Source organism: Trematomus bernacchii, unplaced genomic scaffold (assembly GCF_902827165.1).
Source record: "Trematomus bernacchii unplaced genomic scaffold, fTreBer1.1, whole genome shotgun sequence".
In the NCBI taxonomy this organism is placed as follows: Eukaryota; Metazoa; Chordata; class Actinopteri; order Perciformes; family Nototheniidae; genus Trematomus; species Trematomus bernacchii.
Genome location: NW_022987584.1, coordinates 1,067,264 through 1,093,954, shown reverse-complemented (window position 1 = coordinate 1,093,954; position 26,691 = coordinate 1,067,264). Strand labels below are relative to the sequence as shown.

General features: G+C 39.8%; 1 pseudogene; it reads left to right on the top strand.

Moving 5' to 3' along the window:
- LOC117480800 overlaps positions 1-26,691 on the top strand; it is a 67,321-nt pseudogene that overhangs the window by 5,390 nt on the left and 35,240 nt on the right.

Genomic DNA, 26,691 nt, shown 5'->3' with positions numbered 1-26,691 from the left:
CAAGACCTGAGTACTTCTACTTTTACTCAAGTACAAGATCTGAGTACTTCTACTTTTATTCAAGAACAAGATCTGAGTACTTCTACTTTTACTCAAGTACAAGATCTGAGTACTTCTACTTTTACTCAAGTAGTGATCTGAGTACTTCTACTTTTACTCAAGTAGTGATCTGAGTACTTCTACTTTTACTCAAGTAGTGATCTGAGTACTTCTACTTTTACTCAAGTAGTGATCTGAGTACTTCTACTTTTACTCAAGTAGTGATCTGAGTACTTCTACTTTTACTCAAGTAGTGATCTGAGTACTTCTACTTTTACTCAAGTAGTGATCTGAGTACTTCTACTTTTACTCAAGTACAAGATCTGAGTACTTCTACTTTTACTCAAGAACAAGATCTGAGTACTTCTACTTTTACTCAAGGAGAAGATCTGAGTACTTCTACTTTTACTCAAGAACAAGATCTGAGTACTTCTACTTTTACTCAAGTACAAGATCTGAGTACTTCTACTTTTACTCAAGGAGAAGATCTGAGTACTTCTACTTTTACTCAAGTACAAGATCTGAGTACTTCTACTTTTACTCAAGGAGAAGATCTGAGTTTTTCTACTTTTACTCAAGTACAAGATCTGAGTACTTCTACTTTTACTCAAGTACAAGATCTGAGTACTTCTACTTTTACTCAAGTACAAGATCTGAGTACTTCTACTTTTACTCAAGGAGAAGATCTGAGTTTTTCTACTTTTACTCAAGTACAAGATCTGAGTACTTCTACTTTTACTCAAGTACAAGATCTGAGTACTTCTACTTTTACTCAAGTAGTGACCTGAGTACTTCTACTTTTACTCAAGTAGTGATCTGAGTACTTCTACTTTTACTCAAGTAGTGATCTGAGTACTTCTACTTTTACTCAAGTAGTGATCTGAGTACTTCTACTTTTACTCAAGTAGTGATCTGAGTACTTCTACTTTCACTCATGTAGTGATCTGAGTACTTCTACTTTTACTCAAGTAGTGATCTGAGTACTTCTACTTTTACTCAAGTACAATATCTGAGTACTTCTACTTTTACTCAAGTACAAGATCTGAGTACTTCTACTTTTACTCAAGTACAAGATCTGAGTACTTCTACTTTTACTCAAGTACAAGACCTGAGTACTTCTACTTTTACTCAGGTAGTGATCTGAGTACTTCTACTTTTACTCAAGTACAAGATCTGAGTACTTCTACTTTTACTCAAGTAGTGACCTGAGTACTTCTACTTTTTCTCAAGTACAAGATCTGAGTACTTCTACTTTTACTCAAGTAGTGATCTGAGTACTTCTACTTTTACTCAAGTAGTGATCTGAGTACTTCTACTTTTACTCAAGTAGTGATGTGAGTACTTCTACTTTTACTCAAGGAGAAGATCTGAGTACTTCTACTTTTACTCAAGGAGAAGATCTGAGTACTTCTACTTTTACTCAAGTACAAGACCTGAGTACTTCTACTTTTACTCAAGTACAAGACCTGAGTACTTCTACTTTTACTCAAGTACAAGATCTGAGTACTTCTACTTTTACTCAAGGAGAAGATCTGAGTTTTTCTACTTTTACTCAAGTACAAGATCTGAGTACTTCTACTTTTACTCAAGTACAAGATCTGAGTACTTCTACTTTTACTCAAGTACAAGATCTGAGTACTTCTACTTTTACTCAAGGAGAAGATCTGAGTTTTTCTACTTTTACTCAAGTACAAGATCTGAGTACTTCTACTTTTACTCAAGTACAAGATCTGAGTACTTCTACTTTTACTCAAGTAGTGACCTGAGTACTTCTACTTTTACTCAAGTAGTGATCTGAGTACTTCTACTTTTACTCAAGTAGTGATCTGAGTACTTCTACTTTTACTCAAGTAGTGATCTGAGTACTTCTACTTTTACTCAAGTAGTGATCTGAGTACTTCTACTTTCACTCAAGTAGTGATCTGAGTACTTCTACTTTTACTCAAGTAGTGATCTGAGTACTTCTACTTTTACTCAAGTACAATATCTGAGTACTTCTACTTTTACTCAAGTACAAGATCTGAGTACTTCTACTTTTACTCAAGTACAAGATCTGAGTACTTCTACTTTTACTCAAGTACAAGACCTGAGTACTTCTACTTTTACTCAGGTAGTGATCTGAGTACTTCTACTTTTACTCAAGTACAAGATCTGAGTACTTCTACTTTTACTCAAGTAGTGACCTGAGTACTTCTACTTTTTCTCAAGTACAAGATCTGAGTACTTCTACTTTTACTCAAGTAGTGATCTGAGTACTTCTACTTTTACTCAAGTAGTGATCTGAGTACTTCTACTTTTACTCAAGTAGTGATCTGAGTACTTCTACTTTTACTCAAGGAGAAGATCTGAGTACTTCTACTTTTACTCAAGGAGAAGATCTGAGTACTTCTACTTTTACTCAAGTACAAGACCTGAGTACTTCTACTTTTACTCAAGTACAAGACCTGAGTACTTCTACTTTTACTCAAGTACAAGATCTGAGTACTTCTACTTTTATTCAAGAACAAGATCTGAGTACTTCTACTTTTACTCAAGTACAAGATCTGAGTACTTCTACTTTTACTCAAGTAGTGATCTGAGTACTTCTACTTTTACTCAAGTAGTGATCTGAGTACTTCTACTTTTACTCAAGTAGTGATCTGAGTACTTCTACTTTTACTCAAGTAGTGATCTGAGTACTTCTACTTTTACTCAAGTAGTGATCTGAGTACTTCTACTTTTACTCAAGTAGTGATCTGAGTACTTCTACTTTTACTCAAGTAGTGATCTGAGTACTTCTACTTTTACTCAAGTACAAGATCTGAGTACTTCTACTTTTACTCAAGAACAAGATCTGAGTACTTCTACTTTTACTCAAGGAGAAGATCTGAGTACTTCTACTTTTACTCAAGTACAAGATCTGAGTACTTCTACTTTTACTCAAGGAGAAGATCTGAGTACTTCTACTTTTACTCAAGTACAAGATCTGAGTACTTCTACTTTTACTCAAGGAGAAGATCTGAGTTTTTCTACTTTTACTCAAGTACAAGATCTGAGTACTTCTACTTTTACTCAAGTACAAGATCTGAGTACTTCTACTTTTACTCAAGGAGAAGATCTGAGTTTTTCTACTTTTACTCAAGTACAAGATCTGAGTACTTCTACTTTTACTCAAGTACAAGATCTGAGTACTTCTACTTTTACTCAAGTAGTGACCTGAGTACTTCTACTTTTACTCAAGTAGTGATCTGAGTACTTCTACTTTTACTCAAGTAGTGATCTGAGTACTTCTACTTTTACTCAAGTAGTGATCTGAGTACTTCTACTTTTACTCAAGTAGTGATCTGAGTACTTCTACTTTCACTCAAGTAGTGATCTGAGTACTTCTACTTTTACTCAAGTAGTGATCTGAGTACTTCTACTTTTACTCAAGTACAATATCTGAGTACTTCTACTTTTACTCAAGTACAAGATCTGAGTACTTCTACTTTTACTCAAGTACAAGATCTGAGTACTTCTACTTTTACTCAAGTACAAGACCTGAGTACTTCTACTTTTACTCAAGTAGTGATCTGAGTACTTCTACTTTTACTCAAGTACAAGATCTGAGTACTTCTACTTTTACTCAAGTAGTGATCTGAGTACTTCTACTTTTACTCAAGTAGTGATCTGAGTACTTCTACTTTTACTCAAGTAGTGATCTGAGTACTTCTACTTTTACTCAAGTAGTGATCTGAGTACTTCTACTTTTACTCAAGTAGTGATCTGAGTACTTCTACTTTTACTCAAGTAGTGATCTGAGTACTTCTACTTTTACTCAAGTAGTGATCTGAGTACTTCTACTTTCACTCAAGTAGTGATCTGAGTACTTCTACTTTTACTCAAGTAGTGATCTGAGTACTTCTACTTTTACTCAAGTACAATATCTGAGTACTTCTACTTTTACTCAAGGAGAAGATCTGAGTACTTCTACTTTTACTCAAGGAGAAGATCTGAGTACTTCTACTTTTACTCAAGTACAAGACCTGAGTACTTCTACTTTTACTCAAGTACAAGACCTGAGTACTTCTACTTTTACTCAAGTACAAGATCTGAGTACTTCTACTTTTATTCAAGAACAAGATCTGAGTACTTCTACTTTTACTCAAGTACAAGATCTGAGTACTTCTACTTTTACTCAAGTAGTGATCTGAGTACTTCTACTTTTACTCAAGTAGTGATCTGAGTACTTCTACTTTTACTCAAGTAGTGATCTGAGTACTTCTACTTTTACTCAAGTAGTGATCTGAGTACTTCTACTTTTACTCAAGTAGTGATCTGAGTACTTCTACTTTTACTCAAGTAGTGATCTGAGTACTTCTACTTTTACTCAAGTAGTGACCTGAGTACTTCTACTTTTACTCAAGTAGTGATCTGAGTACTTCTACTTTTACTCAAGTAGTGATCTGAGTACTTCTACTTTTACTCAAGTAGTGATCTGAGTACTTCTACTTTTACTCAAGTAGTGACCTGAGTACTTCTACTTTTACTCAAGTAGTGATCTGAGTACTTCTACTTTTACTCAAGTAGTGATCTGAGTACTTCTCCACCTCTGGTAGCGTATTAGCCTGAATTGTAGCCACTAAATCACGCAGAGCTGCATACAAATAGACTCCCAATGGTAACAAGTGGAAAATAATATTTCCAAATGTGTCCAATGATTTGTAATGTTGACTACTCAAGACACCTGACTTATACATCTTCAAAGGAAGACTGTGTTCATTCTACAATTACATGGGATTAAAGCTAAATGTAGTTTTACTTGTATAATACTTCCATTTTATATAAAAGACCGTTTGTTTTCATCTGTTTTCAAATAAACAAAGTCTTGGCTTTCAGAATATTAAACTTGTTTCGGCAAATTCAGATGATAAATACAACTTTGAAGCTTTTAACGGCATAATGACAAGCAGAGAACGGAGTAATTTAACGTGACAGCAGGCGTAACAACAGCCGGTGTTTCTTGTGAGTGTTTCCCCGGTACACAAACACACTACACACAAACACACTCCCCCAGTACAGAGCCCAGAACCTGCCCCACACATCCAGAACCCTCTGCAGATGGTGGATCAGTGTGTAGCATGCTCCCCCAGTGAGCCCAGAACCTGCCCCACACATCCAGAACCCTCTGCAGATGGTGGATCAGTGTGTAGCATGCTCCCCCAGTGAGCCCAGAACCTGCCCCACACATCCAGAACCCTCTGCAGATGGTGGATCAGTGTGTAGCATGCTCCCCCAGTGAGCCCAGAACCTGCCCCACACATCCAGAACCCTCTGCAGATGGTGGATCAGTGTGTAGCATGCTCCCCCAGTGAGCCCAGAACCTGCCCCACACATCCAGAACCCTCTGCAGATGGTGGATCAGTGTGTAGCATGCTCCCCCAGTGAGCCCAGAACCTGCCCCACACATCCAGAACCCTCTGCAGATGGTGGATCAGTGTGTAGCATGCTCCCCCAGTGAGCCCAGAACCTGCCCCACACATCCAGAACCCTCTGCAGATGGTGGATCAGTGTGTAGCATTCTCCCCCCTCAGACGCGCTGCCACCAGCCTTCATTTCCGTTCTGCTTTTTATTTTGGCTACTTGCATTCTTTGAGTTGTTTAATGCAGAACATGGACACCTGACTTATGAAACAAAAACACTGTGTTTCCTTTCAACTGAAGCTTAAACTCAAACAGCATTATAGTAGTCTGTGTAGCCCTGCCTTCATATAGTTGGAATGCTGATACAGCATTCCCACTATATGTTATGCTACGGACAAAACGTTTATTATTATTATTCCACCGACTTATTTTGTCCGTCTTCTCCTCCCACATTCAACATCGCAGAAACTCCGTTCAAACATCAAAACGTTCAGCTCGGTCGGGAATCGGGCGCTATTACTTTTCTCATTCATAACTTTCATAATTCCAGAGATACATCCCATAATACATCACATTTTTAACCATTGAAGTCAATGGAGATATTCTTCAGACTTCAACAAATCTTCATGCGACTTCAACTGCTAACTGTTCATTCATACTTTCACTCAGAAACCTCATTCCAACTTTAAAATGTTACACATCTTTCTCACATTATTCGTGTAAGACAACTTTTAAATCTGATTCTTACTTTTAGAGATATTAAACATTGTTCAGACCTTGGTAAAGAGGTTTTCTTCAGATTTTAACATTAACTAGAGTGCGTGATGTCACAGCTAGAGTGGAGCAAATCTTGAAATTTAAAACTGCCATAATTCCCAAACCCTACATTCCTGAGACATAATATTTCATGACAAACGTAGGAAAACATCTCGTAGCTTGAAAAATGACAAATAATTAAGCAAAAATAATTAAACAAAATGCCTCTTGAGGGCATGAAGTGACAAAAACGTTCAACATGTCTCCATTAAAGCCCATTGTAATTTCAGGCAGATATTTCCTCACAGCAGCAGCCGCACACCTTTCTTAAATTGCCAAAAAGGCCACATTATTAACCCGAAAATACACAAACATTACACTTCAGATACTCAACTTCCTTGACATGCTTCACGTTTTGAAATTTCACAGATATCTGTTATCGTTCTTCCACAAAACGTTCACATGTAAGAGGTTTATCTCTCATTCAGAACAATGCAAACCTTTGATCTCTTCAGAGCTCGTTAGCTCAACTATAAACACCTGTGTAATGGAACACGATGATGTCATCACTCCAACTGACAGCAGTCAGTTCTAACGGTACGTCCACACAGCAGCGTTAAAAAAATCTTCCAACGCTTCTGCCCATTCACTTTGAATGGGGTGACGTCACTTTGCCTCACTTTTCGCCAAACTGCATTGTGGGAAGCAGAGCGGAGCTTTCCAAGCATCTCAGGCTTCAAAAGTTGAGCAATGTTCAACTTTTGAAGCTTCTGAAGCTTTCGGTGGAAGCGTCAGCCAATCAAATCATATGCCAGTACAAGCTCTAGCCAATCAAACCGCTGCTTGTGTCTCAGGGGCGGGAGATTCATGTGATTTGTTGTTGGTCGAGCTTCAGACACGCCCGCCGGCAAGCTTTTTCCAAAGCCGCTGTGTGGACGGGCCGTAACTGTTCATTTCATACTCACACACTGTCTCTCTCTCTCTCTGACACACACACTCTCTCTCTCTGACACACACACTCTCTCTCTCTCTCTCTCTCTCTCTCTCTCTCTCTCTCTCTCTCTCTCTCTCTCTCTCTCTCTCTCTCTCTCTCTCTCTCTCTCTCTCTCTCTCTCTCTCACACACAATGTTCCAAACGGCCCAAAACTTCACAGGTTTGGTAACGATGCAGCCATCAACGCATCTAAGCATAGTATGGGGTGTCATCAAATGCCGTTGCCATGGCGACAGACCACTCGCCATGAAACAAGATGTCGCTGTTAGTCCAACGGACACGGTCCAATCGTCCCCCAATCTTCTTAGCGTCAGCTTTTCAGCATAAAGCATTCCCACTAGCAATTTCTTCAGGAATTGCATTCTCTAGTTTGAAATGACACTCATATCTCAAGTATAAAAACACTTATGTTGTGTCTTGTATTGATTTGTACAAAGTAGCAGGAAATGGAAATACTCAAGTAAAGTACAAGTATATACACGTTTATATGAATGGTCTTTATTTGAACTGCTGGTATATTGAAAAGGAATACTTTGTTTTTTTAGTAAATTAGTAATATTATCCCATAATCTTTGCAACATCATTTTTGTTCCTTTCTGATTTAACACTTGATTATATTTCACATCATTCATCCACATCTGTGAAGTAACTAAAGGTATTAAATACATGTAGTGGAGTAAAAGTACACCATGTACCTCTGAACTGTAGTGGAGTAGAAGTAGCATACAATGTAAATACTCAAGTAAAGTACAAGTACCTCTATGGTTGTACTTAAGTACAGTACTTGAGTAAATGTACTTCCCACCTCTGCTGCTAAGCTACTTCTTAGCTGTAGATTGGTTTTGTGTTGACTGTAGTGTTAATACTTATTCCAGAGACCCAGCAGGAGAAGGAGCACTGAGAGCAGCATGGAGGAGAACAAAGAGACCCCCAGACCTCAGGTCAGTGTTCACTTCATCACAATATATTCCTAACACTGCTATCCCTTACACTGGGGGACATTTGGGTTATTTAAGGACTTTAAACCTGTACTTTTATTTAAAGGGCCCATGTCATGGCCATTTCCACTGATCATAATTCCATTGTTGAGGTATACTAAAATAGATTTATACTGTGCATTTTTCCAAACTCACATTGGTTTCGCATACAGCATCTCTGTAAAGTTTGTGTATTCACCGGTATTCACTCTCTCCACTAAACGGCTTGTTGCAGCTCTTGCCCCCCCTCCCTGTGAGCCCAGTGTGTTCTGATTAGTCAACCACCAGAGAGGCTCCGCCCATGTCTAACAGTGCTTTTTTCGGCTCACTCTCAGCGGAACATCAGTCTTATAATGGCCTCGGTACAGCCGTATATTTTATACGCTAACTAACCGAACTGTACCTACAACTGTTGTTATAGAAGAGTAAGTTATTTTTACCTGTAATAAACTACTACTGTTTGATGAGAAATCAAATCATGGTTTGCTATATATGAATGATATGTTATAGGAGCAAATCATTCAGAGAAGAAAGGCTACTAAGTATTTCCATCAAACTTTTTTTTTTAGAAATGTACAAAATGAACATGTGTAAATATACATATATACACTGTATATCATCCATTCCTCCCCTTATAGGCGTTTTCGGCATCTTGCCTATCGCAGCTTTGTAAGCGGCTGCCGGGGCTTTTTAGGACGAGGCATCAGAGTGGTCATCCCGTGTGTGTGTTGTCCGCCAGATACGCCAGGAGTTTCCTGATCTGGCTGGACGAAATCAAATGCAAATCACAAAATATTAGAGAAACTTAGTTGTTTTAGATTCGTTAGTAGTAGTTGTGGTAGGAGTGTGTATCTATCTAATCTATCTATCGAATCAACACAGTTAGCTTGCCAGCTAATATGCTAACCTACGTTTGCTAGTTGTTCAGTGTAATATGCCAATCTACTATACAGCTAGTCTAGGCTAGCAAGAACATGTTTACAATTGCAATCTTATACGGGTAGTCTGCTACGTTCGGTCAATCATTTTAGCTGGCATGAAAACAATGTTTTCCCTAGCATGTCTAGCTGTAGGTAGCCTTGTTGTTTAGCTATGTAGCATACACGCTATGAACGGTAGCTCGGTAGCATACACGCCAGGAACGCCAACTATAATGTACTGACCGTACGGTAAATCACCCGGAGTATACTGTCTGAGTATTTCGTGTTTGATTGCAGACATTCTCCAGCTATCAGATACATGTAAGGCCATCTGCTAACATTGGAGATGGAAACGCTAGCAACTTAGTTAGCCCAGTTAGCATTGCTCGCACACACACAGACACACACACTGCTGGAGGAGCAGACAGGTTTGGCGATGAAGCTAGAACAAGCGAAACTCATCCTGAGCACACACAAACACTCACAGCCGAAGTAAAAACAATAAGTGTGGCTTGATATTGTTACGTAATTGCTTTGTTTCGTGAAAGGCTGGCAGAGGTGTAAATAGCTCTGGGCTCATAGCTCTGGGCGTGGCTACTGGGTATCCCTACGTAGCGATACCCAGGAAGTAAACAATGGAAAATGAGAAATCTCCAACGAGGCGTTTTGGGGAGGTATTTTCTGTGTTAGAGTTTTACTCGCTACAGGGTGTACTTTGAGGGGTTTTGACTCTGCAGACCGTTTACATGCAGAGAAACCTTCATAACACAAGGGGACGGGTAATAACCGGAAAAGCATGACATGGGAGCTTTAAGGAGAAAACAAACTTCATCATTGTGGGGTTTATTTTACAGACTCGTATTTTTAAATATGGGTCCAGGTGTAAATCAGTATGTAGTGTCTCTACTTTAAAGAGTCCTCTCCTGCTGATGTTCAGGTGTATATCAGTATGTAGTGTCTCTACTTTAAAGAGTCCTCTCCTGCTGATGTTCAGGTGTATATCAGTATGTAGTGTCTCTACTTTAAAGAGTCCTCTCCTGCTGATGTTCAGGTGTATATCAGTATGTAGTGTCTCTACTTTAAAGAGTCCTCTCCTGCTGATGTTCAGGTGTATATCAGTATGTAGTGTCTCTACTTTAAAGAGTCCTCTCCTGCTGATGTTCAGGTGTATATCAGTATGTAGTGTCTCTACTTTAAAGAGTTCTCTCCTGCTGATGTTCAGGTGTATATCAGTATGTAGTGTCTCTACTTTAAAGAGTCCTCTCCTCCTGATCTTCAGGTGTACATCAGTATGTTGTGTCTCTATTTTAAAGAGTCCTCTCCTGCTGATGTTCAGGTGTATATCAGTATGTAGTGTCTCTACTTTAAAGAGTCCTCTCCTGCTGATGTTCAGGTGTATATCAGTATGTAGTGTCTCTACTTTAAAGAGTTCTCTCCTGCTGATGTTCAGGTGTATATCAGTATGTAGTGTCTCTATTTTAAAGAGTCCTCTCCTGCTGATCTTCAGGTGTACATCAGTATGTTGTGTCTCTACTTTAAAGAGTCCTCTCCTGCTGATGTTCAGGTGTATATCAGTATGTAGTGTCTCTACTTTAAAGAGTCCTCTCCTGCTGATGTTCAGGTGTATATCAGTATGTAGTGTCTCTACTTTAAAGAGTCCTCTCCTGCTGATGTTCAGGTGTATATCAGTATGTAGTGTCTCTACTTTAAAGAGTTCTCTCCTGCTGATGTTCAGGTGTATATCAGTATGTAGTGTCTCTACTTTAAAGAGTCCTCTCCTGCTGATCTTCAGGTGTACATCAGTATGTTGTGTCTCTACTTTAAAGAGTCCTCTCCTGCTGATGTTCAGGTGTATATCAGCATGTAGTGTCTCTACTTTAAAGAGTCCTCTCCTGCTGATGTTCAGGTGTATATCAGTATGTAGTGTCTCTATTTTAAAGAGTCCTCTCCTGCTGATGTTCAGGTGTATATCAGTATGTAGTGTCTCTACTTTAAAGAGTCCTCTCCTGCTGATGTTCAGGTGTATATCAGTATGTAGTGTCTCTACTTTAAAGAGTTCTCTCCTGCTGATGTTCAGGTGTATATCAGTATGTAGTGTCTCTACTTTAAAGAGTCCTCTCCTGCTGATCTTCAGGTGTACATCAGTATGTTGTGTCTCTACTTTAAAGAGTCCTCTCCTGCTGATGTTCAGGTGTACATCAGTATGTAGTGTCTCTACTTTAAAGAGTCCTCTCCTGCTGATGTTCAGGTGTATATCAGTATGTAGTGTCTCTACTTTAAAGAGTTCTCTTCTGCTGATGTTCAGGTGTATATCAGTATGTCGTGTCTGTACTTTAAAGAGTCCTCTCCTGCTGATGTTCAGGTGTATATTAGTATGTAGTGTCTCTACTTTAAAGAGTCCTCTCCTGCTGATGTTCAGGTGTATATCAGTATGTAGCGTCTCTACTTTAAAGAGTCCTCTCCTGCTGATGTTCAGGTGTATATCAGTATGTAGTGTCTCTACTTTAAAGAGTTCTCTCCTGCTGATGTTCAGGTGTATATCAGTATGTAGTGTCTCTACTTTAAAGAGTCCTCTCCTGCTGATCTTCAGGTGTACATCAGTATGTTGTGTCTCTACTTTAAAGAGTCCTCTCCTGCTGATGTTCAGGTGTATATCAGCATGTAGTGTCTCTACTTTAAAGAGTCCTCTCCTGCTGATGTTCAGGTGTATATCAGTATGTAGTGTCTCTATTTTAAAGAGTCCTCTCCTGCTGATGTTCAGGTGTATATCAGTATGTAGTGTCTCTACTTTAAAGAGTCCTCTCCTGCTGATGTTCAGGTGTATATCAGTATGTAGTGTCTCTACTTTAAAGAGTTCTCTCCTGCTGATGTTCAGGTGTATATCAGTATGTAGTGTCTCTACTTTAAAGAGTCCTCTCCTGCTGATCTTCAGGTGTACATCAGTATGTTGTGTCTCTACTTTAAAGAGTCCTCTCCTGCTGATGTTCAGGTGTGCATCAGTATGTAGTGTCTCTACTTTAAAGAGTCCTCTCCTGCTGATGTTCAGGTGTATATCAGTATGTAGTGTCTCTACTTTAAAGAGTTCTCTCCTGCTGATGTTCAGGTGTATATCAGTATGTCGTGTCTGTACTTTAAAGAGTCCTCTCCTGCTGATGTTCAGGTGTATATTAGTATGTAGTGTCTCTACTTTAAAGAGTCCTCTCCTGCTGATGTTCAGGTGTATATCAGTATGTAGCGTCTCTACTTTAAAGAGTCCTCTCCTGCTGATGTTCAGGTGTATATCAGTATGTAGTGTCTCTACTTTAAAGAGTTCTCTCCTGCTGATGTTCAGGTGTATATCAGTATGTAGTGTCTCTACTTTAAAGAGTCCTCTCCTGCTGATCTTCAGGTGTACATCAGTATGTTGTGTCTCTACTTTAAAGAGTCCTCTCCTGCTGATGTTCAGGTGTATATCAGCATGTAGTGTCTCTACTTTAAAGAGTCCTCTCCTGCTGATGTTCAGGTGTATATCAGTATGTAGTGTCTCTATTTTAAAGAGTCCTCTCCTGCTGATCTTCAGGTGTACATCAGTATGTTGTGTCTCTACTTTAAAGAGTCCTCTCCTGCTGATGTTCAGGTGTATATCAGTATGTAGTGTCTCTACTTTAAAGAGTCCTCTCCTGCTGATGTTCAGGTGTATATGAGTATGTAGTGTCTCTACTTTAAAGAGTCCTCTCCTGCTGATGTTCAGGTGTATATCAGTATGTAGTGTCTCTACTTTAAAGAGTTCTCTCCTGCTGATGTTCAGGTGTATATCAGTATGTAGTGTCTCTACTTTAAAGAGTCCTCTCCTGCTGATCTTCAGGTGTACATCAGTATGTTGTGTCTCTACTTTAAAGAGTCCTCTCCTGCTGATGTTCAGGTGTATATCAGCATGTAGTGTCTCTACTTTAAAGAGTCCTCTCCTGCTGATGTTCAGGTGTATATCAGTATGTAGTGTCTCTATTTTAAAGAGTCCTCTCCTGCTGATGTTCAGGTGTATATCAGTATGTAGTGTCTCTATTTTAAAGAGTCCTCTCCTGCTGATGTTCAGGTGTATATCAGTATGTAGTGTCTCTACTTTAAAGAGTCCTCTCCTGCTGATGTTCAGGTGTATATCAGTATGTAGTGTCTCTACTTTAAAGAGTTCTCTCCTGCTGATGTTCAGGTGTATATCAGTATGCAGTGTCTCTACTTTAAAGAGTCCTCTCCTGCTGATCTTCAGGTGTACATCAGTATGTTGTGTCTCTACTTTAAAGAGTCCTCTCCTGCTGATGTTCAGGTGTACATCAGTATGTAGTGTCTCTACTTTAAAGAGTCCTCTCCTGCTGATGTTCAGGTGTATATCAGTATGTAGTGTCTCTACTTTAAAGAGTTCTCTCCTGCTGATGTTCAGGTGTATATCAGTATGTAGTGTCTGTACTTTAAAGAGTCCTCTCCTGCTGATGTTCAGGTGTATATTAGTATGTAGTGTCTCTACTTTAAAGAGTCCTCTCCTGCTGATGTTCAGGTGTATATCAGTATGTAGCGTCTCTACTTTAAAGAGTCCTCTCCTGCTGATGTTCAGGTGTATATCAGTATGTAGTGTCTCTACTTTAAAGAGTCCTCTCCTGCTGATCTTCAGGTGTACATCAGTATGTTGTGTCTCTACTTTAAAGAGTCCTCTCCTGCTGATGTTCAGGTGTACATCAGTATGTAGTGTCTCTACTTTAAAGAGTCCTCTCCTGCTGATGTTCAGGTGTATATCAGTATGTAGTGTCTCTACTTTAAAGAGTTCTCTCCTGCTGATGTTCAGGTGTATATCAGTATGTAGTGTCTGTACTTTAAAGAGTCCTCTCCTGCTGATGTTCAGGTGTATATTAGTATGTAGTGTCTCTACTTTAAAGAGTCCTCTCCTGCTGATGTTCAGGTGTATATCAGTATGTAGCGTCTCTACTTTAAAGAGTCCTCTCCTGCTGATGTTCAGGTGTATATCAGTATGTAGCGTCTCTACTTTAAAGAGTCCTCTCCTGCTGATGTTCAGGTGTATATCAGCATGTAGTGTCTCTACTTTAAAGAGTCCTCTCCTGCTGATGTTCAGGTGTATATCAGTATGTAGTGTCTCTATTTTAAAGAGTCCTCTCCTGCTGATGTTCAGGTGTATATCAGTATGTAGTGTCTCTACTTTAAAGAGTCCTCTCCTGCTGATGTTCAGGTGTATATCAGTATGTAGTGTCTCTACTTTAAAGAGTTCTCTCCTGCTGATGTTCAGGTGTATATCAGTATGTAGTGTCTCTACTTTAAAGAGTCCTCTCCTGCTGATGTTCAGGTGTATATCAGTATGTAGTGTCTCTACTTTAAAGAGTCCTCTCCTGCTGATCTTCAGGTGTACATCAGTATGTTGTGTCTCTACTTTAAAGAGTCCTCTCCTGCTGATGTTCAGGTGTATATCAGCATGTAGTGTCTCTACTTTAAAAAGTCCTCTCCTGCTGATGTTCAGGTGTACATCAGTATGTTGTGTCTCTACTTTAAAGAGTCCTCTCCTGCTGATGTTCAGGTGTACATCAGTATGTAGTGTCTCTACTTTAAAGAGTCCTCTCCTGCTGATGTTCAGGTGTATATCAGTATGTAGTGTCTCTACTTTAAAGAGTTCTCTCCTGCTGATGTTCAGGTGTATATCAGTATGTAGTGTCTCTACTTTAAAGAGTCCTCTCCTGCTGATGTTCAGGTGTATATCAGTATGTAGTGTCTCTACTTTAAAGAGTCCTCTCCTGCTGATGTTCAGGTGTATATCAGTATGTAGTGTCTCTACTTTAAAGAGTCCTCTCCTGCTGATGTTCAGGTGTATATCAGTATGTAGTGTCTCTACTTTAAAGAGTTCTCTCCTGCTGATGTTCAGGTGTATATCAGTATGTAGTGTCTCTACTTTAAAGAGTCCTCTCCTGCTGATCTTCAGGTGTACATCAGTATGTTGTGTCTCTATTTTAAAGAGTCCTCTCCTGCTGGTGTTCAGGTGTATATCAGTATGTAGTGTCTCTACTTTAAAGAGTCCTCTCCTGCTGATGTTCAGGTGTATATCAGTATGTAGTGTCTCTACTTTAAAGAGTTCTCTCCTGCTGATGTTCAGGTGTATATCAGTATGTAGTGTCTCTATTTTAAAGAGTCCTCTCCTGCTGATCTTCAGGTGTACATCAGTATGTTGTGTCTCTACTTTAAAGAGTCCTCTCCTGCTGATGTTCAGGTGTATATTCAGTATGTAGTGTCTCTACTTTAAAGAGTTCCTCTCCTGCTGATGTTCAGGTGTATATCAGTATGTAGCGGTCTCTACTTTAAAGAGTTCCTCTCCTGCTGATGTTCAGGTGTATATCAGTATGTAGCGTCTCTACTTTAAAGAGTCCTCTCCTGCTGATGTTCAGGTGTATATCAGCATGTAGTGTCTCTACTTTAAAGAGTCCTCTCCTGCTGATGTTCAGGTGTATATCAGTATGTAGTGTCTCTATTTTAAAGAGTCCTCTCCTGCTGATGTTCAGGTGTATATCAGTATGTAGTGTCTCTACTTTAAAGAGTCCTCTCCTGCTGATGTTCAGGTGTATATCAGTATGTAGTCTTCTCTACTTTAAAGAGTCCTCTCCTGCTGATGTTCAGGTGTATATCAGTATGTAGTGTCTCTACTTTAAAGAGTCCTCTCCTGCTGATGTTCAGGTGTATATCAGTATGTGTGTCTCTACTTTAAAGAGTCCTCTCCTGCTGATGTTCAGGTGTATATCAGTATGTAGTGTCTCTACTTTAAAGAGTCCTCTCCTGCTGATGTTCAGGTGTACATCAGTATGTAGTGTCTCTACTTTAAAGAGTCCTCTCCTGCTGATGTTCAGGTGTACATCAGTATGTAGTGTCTCTACTTTAAAGAGTCCTCTCCTGCTGATGTTCAGGTGTATATCAGTATGTAGTGTCTCTACTTTAAAGAGTTCCTCTCCTGCTGATGTTCAGGTGTATATCAGTATGTAGTGTCTCTACTTTAAAGAGTCCTCTCCTGCTGATGTTCAGGTGTATATCAGTATGTAGTGTCTCTACTTTAAAGAGTCCTCTCCTGCTGATGTTCAGGTGTATATCAGTATGTAGTGTCTCTACTTTAAAGAGTCCTCTCCTGCTGATGTTCAGGTGTATATCAGTATGTAGTGTCTCTACTTTAAAGAGTCCTCTCCTGCTGATGTTCAGGTGTATATCAGTATGTAGTGTCTCTACTTTAAAGAGTCCTCTCCTGCTGATGTTCAGGTGTATATCAGTATGTAGTGTCTCTACTTTAAAGAGTCCTCTCCTGCTGATCTTCAGGTGTATATCAGGATGTGGTGTCTCTACTTTAAAGAGTCTCTCCTGCTGATGTTCAGGTGTATCAGTATGTAGTGTCCTACTTTAAAGAGCTCTCCTGCTGATGTTCAGGTGTATATCAGTATGTAGTGTCTCTATTTTAAAGAGTCCTCTCCTGCTGATGTTCAGGTGTATATCAGTATGTAGTGTCTCTATTTTAAAGAGTCCTCTCCTGCCTGATGTTCAGGTGTATATCAGTATGTAGTGTCTCTACTTTAAAGAGTCCTCTCCTGCTGATGTTCAGGTGTATATCAGTATGTAGTGTCTCTACTTTAAGAGTCCTCTCCTGCTGATGTCAGGTGTACATCAGTTATGTGTTGTCTCTATTTTAAAGAGTCCTCTCCTGCCCCTGATGCTTCAGGGTATATCAGTATGTAGTGTCTCTACTTTAAAGAGTCCTCTCCTGCTGATGTTCAGGTGTATATCAGTATGTAGTGTCTCTACTTTTAAAGAGTTTCTCTCCTGCTGATGTTCAGGTTTATACTCAGTATGTAGTTGTCTCTACTTTAAAGAGTCCTCTCCTGCTGATCTTTCAGGTGTACATCAGTATGTGTGTCTCTACTTTAAAGAGTCCTCTCCTGCTGATGTTCAGGTGTATATCAGCATGTAGTGTCTCTACTTTAAAGAGTCCTCTCTGCCTGATGTTCAGGTTGCTATATCAGTATGTAGTGTCTCTATTTTAAAGAGTCTCTCCTGCTGATCTTCAGGTGTACATCAGAGTTAGTGTCTCTACTTTAAAGAGTCCTCTCCTGCTGATGTTGCAGGTGTATATCAGTATGTAGTTGCTCTCTACTTTTAAAGAGTCCCTCTCCTGCTGATGTTTCAGGTGTATATCAGTATGTAGTGTCTCTACTTTAAAGAGTCCTCTCCTGCTGATCTTCAGGTGTACATCAGTATGTTGTGTCTCTACTTTAAAGAGTCCTCTCCTGCTGATGTTCAGGTGTATATCAGTATGTAGTGTCTCTACTTTAAGAGTCCTCTCCTGCTGATGTTCAGGTGTATATCAGTATGTAGTGTCTCTACTTTAAAGAGTCTCTCCTGCTGATGTTCAGGTGTATATCAGTATGTAGTGTCTCTACTTTAAAGAGTCCTCTCCTGCTGATGTTCAGGTGTATATCAGTATGTAGTGTCTCTACTTTAAAGAGTCCTCTCCTGCTGATCTTCAGGTGTACATCAGTATGTAGTGTCTCTACTTTAAAGAGTCCTCTCCTGCTGATGTTCAGGTGTATATCAGTATGTAGTGTCTCTACTTTAAAGAGTCCTCTCCTGCTGATGTTCAGGTGTATATCAGTATGTAGTGTCTCTACTTTAAAGAGTCCTCTCCTGCTGATGTTCAGGTGTATATCAGTATGTAGTGTCTCTATTTTAAAGAGTCCTCTCCTGCTGATGTTCAGGTGTATATCAGTATGTAGTGTCTCTACTTTAAAGAGTCCTCTCCTGCTGATGTTCAGGTGTAGATCAGTATGTAGTGTCTCTACTTTAAAGAGTTCTCTCCTGCTGATGTTCAGGTGTATATCAGTATGCTAGTGTCTCTACTTTAAAGAGTCCTCTCCTGCTGATCTTCAGGTGTACATCAGTATGTTGTGTCTCTACTTTAAAGAGTCCTCTCCTGCTGATGTTCAGGTGTACATCAGTATGTAGTGTCTCTACTTTAAAGAGTCCTCTCCTGCTGATGTTCAGGTGTATATCAGTATGTAGTGTCTCTACTTTAAAGAGTTCTCTCCTGCTGATGTTCAGGTGTATATCAGTATGTAGTGTCTGTACTTTAAAGAGTCCTCTCCTGCTGATGTTCAGGTGTATATTAGTATGTAGTGTCTCTACTTTAAAGAGTCCTCTCCTGCTGATGTTCAGGTGTATATCAGTATGTAGCGTCTCTACTTTAAAGAGTCCTCTCCTGCTGATGTTCAGGTGTTATATCAGTATGTAGCGTCCTCTACTTTAAAGAGTTCCTCTCCTGCTGATGTTCAGGTGTATATCAGCATGTAGTTGTCTCTACTTTAAGAGTCTCTCCTGCTGATGTTCAGGTGTATATCAGTATGTCGTGTCTCTATTTTAAAGAGTCCTCTCCTGCTGATGTTCAGGTGTATATCAGTATGTAGTGTCTCTACTTTAAAGAGTCCCTCTCCTGCTGATGTTCAGGTGTATATCAGTATGTAGTGTCTCTACTTTAAAGAGTTCTCTCCTGCTGATGTTCAGGTGTATATCAGTATGTAGTGTCTCTACTTTAAAGAGTCCTCTCCTGCTGATGTTCAGGTGTTATATCAGTAGTGTAGTGTCTCTACTTTAAAGAGTCCTCTCCTGCTGATCTTCAGGTGTACATCAGTATGTTGTGTCTCTACTTTAAAGAGTCCTTCTCCTGCTGATGTTCAGGTGTATATCAGCATGTAGTGTCTCTACTTTAAAAAGTCCTCTCCTGCTGATGTTCAGGTTGTACATCAGTATGTTGTGTCTCTACTTTAAGAGTCCTCTCCTGCTGATGTTCAGGTGTACATCAGTAGTAGTGTCTCTACTTTAAAGAGTCCTCTCCTGCTGATGTTCAGGTGTATATCAGTATGTAGTGTCTCTACTTTAAAGAGTTCTCTCCTGCTGATGTTCAGGTGTATATCAGTATGTAGTGTCTCTACTTTAAAGAGTCCTCTCCTGCTGATGTTCAGGTGTATATCAGTATGTAGTGTCTCTACTTTAAAGAGTCCTCTCCTGCTGATGTTCAGGTGTATATCAGTATGTAGTGTCTCTACTTTAAAGAGTCCTCTCCTGCTGATGTTCAGGTGTATATCAGTATGTAGTGTCTCTACTTTAAAGAGTTCTCTCCTGCTGATGTTCAGGTGTATATCAGTATGTAGTGTCTCTACTTTAAAGAGTCCTCTCCTGCTGATCTTCAGGTGTACATCAGTATGTTGTGTCTCTATTTTAAAGAGTCCTCTCCTGCTGGTGTTCAGGTGTATATCAGTATGTAGTGTCTCTACTTTAAAGAGTCCTCTCCTGCTGATGTTCAGGTGTATATCAGTATGTAGTGTCTCTACTTTAAAGAGTTCTCTCCTGCTGATGTTCAGGTGTATATCAGTATGTAGTGTCTCTATTTTAAAGAGTCCTCTCCTGCTGATCTTCAGGTGTACATCAGTATGTTGTGTCTCTACTTTAAAGAGTCCTCTCCTGCTGATGTTCAGGTGTATATCAGTATGTAGTGTCTCTACTTTAAAGAGTTCTCTCCTGCTGATGTTCAGGTGTATATCAGTATGTAGTGTCTCTAATTTAAAGAGTTCTCTCCTGCTGATGTTCAGGTGTATATCAGTATGTAGTGTCTCTACTTTAAAGAGTCCTCTCCTGCTGATGTTCAGGTGTATATCAGTATGTAGTGTCTCTACTTTAAAGAGTCCTCTCCTGCTGATGTTCAGGTGTATATCAGTATGTAGTGTCTCTACTTTAAAGAGTCCTCTCCTGCTGATGTTCAGGTGTATATCAGTATGTAGTGTCTCTACTTTAAAGAGTCCTCTCCTGCTGATCTTCAGGTGTACATCAGTATGTTGTGTCTCTATTTTAAAGAGTCCTCTCCTGCTGATGTTCAGGTGTATATCAGTATGTAGTGTCTCTACTTTAAAGAGTCCTCTCCTGCTGATGTTCAGGTGTATATCAGTATGTAGTGTCTCTACTTTAAAGAGTTCTCTCCTGCTGATGTTCAGGTGTATATCAGTATGTAGTGTCTCTATTTTAAAGAGTCCTCTCCTGCTGATCTTCAGGTGTACATCAGTATGTTGTGTCTCTACTTTAAAGAGTCCTCTCCTGCTGATGTTCAGGTGTATATCAGTATGTAGTGTCTCTACTTTAAAGAGTCCTCTCCTGCTGATGTTCAGGTGTATATCAGTATGTAGTGTCTCTACTTTAAAGAGTCCTCTCCTGCTGATGTTCAGGTGTATATCAGTTTGTAGTGTCTCTACTTTAAAGAGTTCTCTCCTGCTGATGTTCAGGTGTATATCAGTATGTAGTGTCTCTACTTTAAAGAGTCCTCTCCTGCTGATCTTCAGGTGTACATCAGTATGTTGTGTCTCTACTTTAAAGAGTCCTCTCCTGCTGATGTTCAGGTGTATATCAGCATGTAGTGTCTCTACTTTAAAGAGTCCTCTCCTGCTGATGTTCAGGTGTATATCAGTATGTAGTGTCTCTATTTTAAAGAGTCCTCTCCTGCTGATGTTCAGGTGTATATCAGTATGTAGTGTCTCTACTTTAAAGAGTCCTCTCCTGCTGATGTTCAGGTGTATATCAGTATGTAGTGTCTCTACTTTAAAGAGTTCTCTCCTGCTGATGTTCAGGTGTATATCAGTATGTAGTGTCTCTACTTTAAAGAGTCCTCTCCTGCTGATCTTCAGGTGTACATCAGTATGTTGTGTCTCTACTTTAAAGAGTCCTCTCCTGCTGATGTTCAGGTGTACATCAGTATGTAGTGTCTCTACTTTAAAGAGTCCTCTCCTGCTGATGTTCAGGTGTATATCAGTATGTAGTGTCTCTACTTTAAAGAGTTCTCTCCTGCTGATGTTCAGGTGTATATCAGTATGTAGTGTCTGTACTTTAAAGAGTCCTCTCCTGCTGATGTTCAGGTGTATATTAGTATGTAGTGTCTCTACTTTAAAGAGTCCTCTCCTGCTGATGTTCAGGTGTATATCAGTATGTAGCGTCTCTACTTTAAAGAGTCCTCTCCTGCTGATGTTCAGGTGTATATCAGTATGTAGTGTCTCTACTTTAAAGAGTCCTCTCCTGCTGATCTTCAGGTGTACATCAGTATGTTGTGTCTCTACTTTAAAGAGTCCTCTCCTGCTGATGTTCAGGTGTATATCAGCATGTAGTGTCTCTACTTTAAAGAGTCCTCTCCTGCTGATGTTCAGGTGTATATCAGTATGTAGTGTCTCTATTTTAAAGAGTCCTCTCCTGCTGATGTTCAGGTGTATATCAGTATGTAGTGTCTCTACTTTAAAGAGTCCTCTCCTGCTGATGTTCAGGTGTATATCAGTATGTAGTGTCTCTACTTTAAAGAGTCCTCTCCTGCTGATGTTCAGGTGTATATCAGTATGTAGTGTCTCTACTTTAAAGAGTTCTCTCCTGCTGATGTTCAGGTGTATATCAGTATGTAGTGTCTCTATTTTAAAGAGTCCTCTCCTGCTGATCTTCAGGTGTACATCAGTATGTTGTGTCTCTACTTTAAAGAGTCCTCTCCTGCTGATGTTCAGGTGTATATCAGTATGTAGTGTCTCTACTTTAAAGAGTCCTCTCCTGCTGATGTTCAGGTGTATATCAGTATGTAGTGTCTCTACTTTAAAGAGTCCTCTCCTGCTGATGTTCAGGTGTATATCAGTATGTAGTGTCTCTACTTTAAAGAGTTCTCTCCTGCTGATGTTCAGGTGTATATCAGTATGTAGTGTCTCTACTTTAAAGAGTCCTCTCCTGCTGATCTTCAGGTGTACATCAGTATGTTGTGTCTCTACTTTAAAGAGTCCTCTCCTGCTGATGTTCAGGTGTATATCAGCATGTAGTGTCTCTACTTTAAAGAGTCCTCTCCTGCTGATGTTCAGGTGTATATCAGTATGTAGTGTCTCTATTTTAAAGAGTCCTCTCCTGCTGATGTTCAGGTGTATATCAGTATGTAGTGTCTCTACTTTAAAGAGTCCTCTCCTGCTGATGTTCAGGTGTATATCAGTATGTAGTGTCTCTACTTTAAAGAGTTCTCTCCTGCTGATGTTCAGGTGTATATCAGTATGTAGTGTCTCTACTTTAAAGAGTCCTCTCCTGCTGATCTTCAGGTGTACATCAGTATGTTGTGTCTCTACTTTAAAGAGTCCTCTCCTGCTGATGTTCAGGTGTACATCAGTATGTAGTGTCTCTACTTTAAAGAGTCCTCTCCTGCTGATGTTCAGGTGTATATCAGTATGTAGTGTCTCTACTTTAAAGAGTTCTCTCCTGCTGATGTTCAGGTGTATATCAGTATGTAGTGTCTGTACTTTAAAGAGTCCTCTCCTGCTGATGTTCAGGTGTATATTAGTATGTAGTGTCTCTACTTTAAAGAGTCCTCTCCTGCTGATGTTCAGGTGTATATCAGTATGTAGCGTCTCTACTTTAAAGAGTCCTCTCCTGCTGATGTTCAGGTGTATATCAGTATGTAGTGTCTCTACTTTAAAGAGTCCTCTCCTGCTGATCTTCAGGTGTACATCAGTATGTTGTGTCTCTACTTTAAAGAGTCCTCTCCTGCTGATGTTCAGGTGTACATCAGTATGTAGTGTCTCTACTTTAAAGAGTCCTCTCCTGCTGATGTTCAGGTGTATATCAGTATGTAGTGTCTCTACTTTAAAGAGTTCTCTCCTGCTGATGTTCAGGTGTATATCAGTATGTAGTGTCTGTACTTTAAAGAGTCCTCTCCTGCTGATGTTCAGGTGTATATTAGTATGTAGTGTCTCTACTTTAAAGAGTCCTCTCCTGCTGATGTTCAGGTGTATATCAGTATGTAGCGTCTCTACTTTAAAGAGTCCTCTCCTGCTGATGTTCAGGTGTATATCAGTATGTAGCGTCTCTACTTTAAAGAGTCCTCTCCTGCTGATGTTCAGGTGTATATCAGCATGTAGTGTCTCTACTTTAAAGAGTCCTCTCCTGCTGATGTTCAGGTGTATATCAGTATGTAGTGTCTCTATTTTAAAGAGTCCTCTCCTGCTGATGTTCAGGTGTATATCAGTATGTAGTGTCTCTACTTTAAAGAGTCCTCTCCTGCTGATGTTCAGGTGTATATCAGTATGTAGTGTCTCTACTTTAAAGAGTTCTCTCCTGCTGATGTTCAGGTGTATATCAGTATGTAGTGTCTCTACTTTAAAGAGTCCTCTCCTGCTGATGTTCAGGTGTATATCAGTATGTAGTGTCTCTACTTTAAAGAGTCCTCTCCTGCTGATCTTCAGGTGTACATCAGTATGTTGTGTCTCTACTTTAAAGAGTCCTCTCCTGCTGATGTTCAGGTGTATATCAGCATGTAGTGTCTCTACTTTAAAAAGTCCTCTCCTGCTGATGTTCAGGTGTACATCAGTATGTTGTGTCTCTACTTTAAAGAGTCCTCTCCTGCTGATGTTCAGGTGTATATCAGTATGTAGTGTCTCTACTTTAAAGAGTTCTCTCCTGCTGATGTTCAGGTGTATATCAGTATGTAGTGTCTCTACTTTAAAGAGTCCTCTCCTGCTGATGTTCAGGTGTATATCAGTATGTAGTGTCTCTACTTTAAAGAGTCCTCTCCTGCTGATGTTCAGGTGTATATCAGTATGTAGTGTCTCTACTTTAAAGAGTCCTCTCCTGCTGATGTTCAGGTGTATATCAGTATGTAGTGTCTCTACTTTAAAGAGTCCTCTCCTGCTGATGTTCAGGTGTATATCAGTATGTAGTGTCTCTACTTTAAAGAGTCCTCTCCTGCTGATGTTCAGGTGTATATCAGTATGTAGTGTCTCTACTTTAAAGAGTCCTCTCCTGCTGATGTTCAGGTGTATATCAGTAGTGTCTCTACTTTAAAGAGTCCTCTCCTGCTGATGTTCAGGTGTATATCAGTATGTAGTGTCTCTACTTTAAAGAGTCCTCTCCTGCTGATGTTCAGGTGTACATCAGTATGTAGTGTCTCTACTTTAAAAAGTCCTCTCCTGCTGATGTTCAGGTGTACATCAGTATGTTGTGTCTCTACTTTAAAGAGTCCTCTCCTGCTGATGTTCAGGTGTACATCAGTATGTAGTGTCTCTACTTTAAAGAGTCCTCTCCTGCTGATGTTCAGGTGTATATCAGTATGTAGTGTCTCTACTTTAAAGAGTTCTCTCCTGCTGATGTTCAGGTGTATATCAGTATGTAGTGTCTCTACTTTAAAGAGTCCTCCTGCTGATGTTCAGGTGTATATCAGTATGTAGTGTCTCTACTTTAAAGAGTCCTCTCCTGCTGATGTTCAGGTGTATATCAGTATGTAGTGTCTCTACTTTAAAGAGTCCTCTCCTGCTGATGTTCAGGTGTATATCAGTATGTAGTGTCTCTACTTTAAAGAGTCCTCTCCTGCTGATGTTCAGGTGTATATCAGTATGTAGTGTCTCTACTTTAAAGAGTCCTCTCCTGCTGATGTTCAGGTGTATATCAGTATGTAGTGTCTCTACTTTAAAGAGTCCTCTCCTGCTGATGTTCAGGTGTATATCAGTATGTAGTGTCTCTACTTTAAAGAGTCCTCTCCTGCTGATGTTCAGGTGTATATCAGTATGTAGTGTCTCTACTTTAAAGAGTCCTCTCCTGCTGATGTTCAGGTGTATATCAGTATGTAGTGTCTCTACTTTAAAGAGTCCTCTCCTGCTGATGTTCAGGTGTATATCAGTATGTAGTGTCTCTACTTTAAAGAGTCCTCTCCTGCTGATGTTCAGGTGTATATCAGTATGTAGTGTCTCTACTTTAAAGAGTCCTCTCCTGCTGATGTTCAGGTGTATATCAGTATGTAGTGTCTCTACTTTAAAGAGTCCTCTCCTGCTGATGTTCAGGTGTATATCAGTAGTGTCTCTACTTTAAAGAGTCCTCTCCTGCTGATGTTCAGGTGTATATCAGTATGTAGCGTCTCTACTTTAAAGAGTCCTCTCCTGCTGATGTTCAGGTGTATATCAGCATGTAGTGTCTCTACTTTAAAGAGTCCTCTCCTGCTGATGTTCAGGTGTATATCAGTATGTAGTGGCTCTATTTTAAAGAGTCCTCTCCTGCTGATGTTCAGGTGTATATCAGTATGTAGTGTCTCTACTTTAAAGAGTCCTCTCCTGCTGATGTTCAGGTGTATATCAGTATGTAGTGTCTCTACTTTAAAGAGTTCTCTCCTGCTGATGTTCAGGTGTATATCAGTATGTAGTGTCTCTACTTTAAAGAGTCCTCTCCTGCTGATGTTCAGGTGTATATCAGTATGTAGTGTCTCTACTTTAAAGAGTCCTCTCCTGCTGATCTTCAGGTGTACATCAGTATGTTGTGTCTCTACTTTAAAGAGTCCTCTCCTGCTGATGTTCAGGTGTATATCAGCATGTAGTGTCTCTACTTTAAAGAGTCCTCTCCTGCTGATGTTCAGGTGTATATCAGTATGTAGTGTCTCTACTTTAAAGAGTCCTCTCCTGCTGATGTTCAGGTGTATATCAGTATGTAGTGTCTCTACTTTAAAGAGTCCTCTCCTGCTGATGTTCAGGTGTATATCAGTATGTAGTGTCTCTAGTTTAATTTAACAGTCTTTAAAACACACAATCACAAAGTAATCTCCAGTTCCTTTGTTCAGACCTGGAAGGCAGCAGAGCTCTTGACACACACACACACACACACACACACACACACACACACACACACACACACACACACACACACACACACACACACACACACACACACACACACACACACACACTAGGGCTACTCGATTATGGCAAAAATCATAATCACGATTATTTTTGGTCAATAATTGATATCATGATTATTAAATATGATTATTAATTGACTTTGAGAACATCCATTTATTGAACTTTAAAACAAATAATAATTTGAACAGTATATTAACTGTAGATTACCCTGAACGTATAATTCAACTGAAAAACCAATACAAAAATAAATTAAATAAATGATACATTTAAAGGACACCTATCATGCTATATTTAAATGATATATTGTAGGGCCATACCTATATAAGGTATATTTATACGTTTCTGTTTTCAAAATACCAAACAGATCATGATTTTAGCCATGCCTCATTTCGCTCTATGTGCTGTTTGCTGTCTATGGGTCTGATTCTGCTGACCACGCCCCCCTGCAGGAGAGGGGAGACGTGCTCTGATCAGCTGCTGGGCTGTCAGAAGAGGGGGAGAAAAAGAGATCTCCGTCCTCCGTGTTTTATTATATAGAGTCGTTATTCATTTGTTTTAAAGCTCAATAAATAACAAAGAAGACCTTACAGGCCTGGCATATGTACTACAGCGTCTCCAGCGCTTTCGAACGGCAATGGCCGTGGCTGTCTCCTCCTGATTGGTGGAGTTGGCCCAATAGCCGTAGCGCCACCGTCCTGACGTCAGGACAGTGTTCAAATCTGGATCAGTTTTTATCAGATCCGTTGCAGCCCCTTTTTTAGAGATTTGGGTATGGAGGAAAATAGAGAGGGTTGTGTTTTCTGACACTTGGTGAGTTCCCTGGAACACCGGGGACACATATTCATGTAGAAAAGACGTACAAAAGTGCATTTTGCATGATAGGTCCCCTTTAAGAA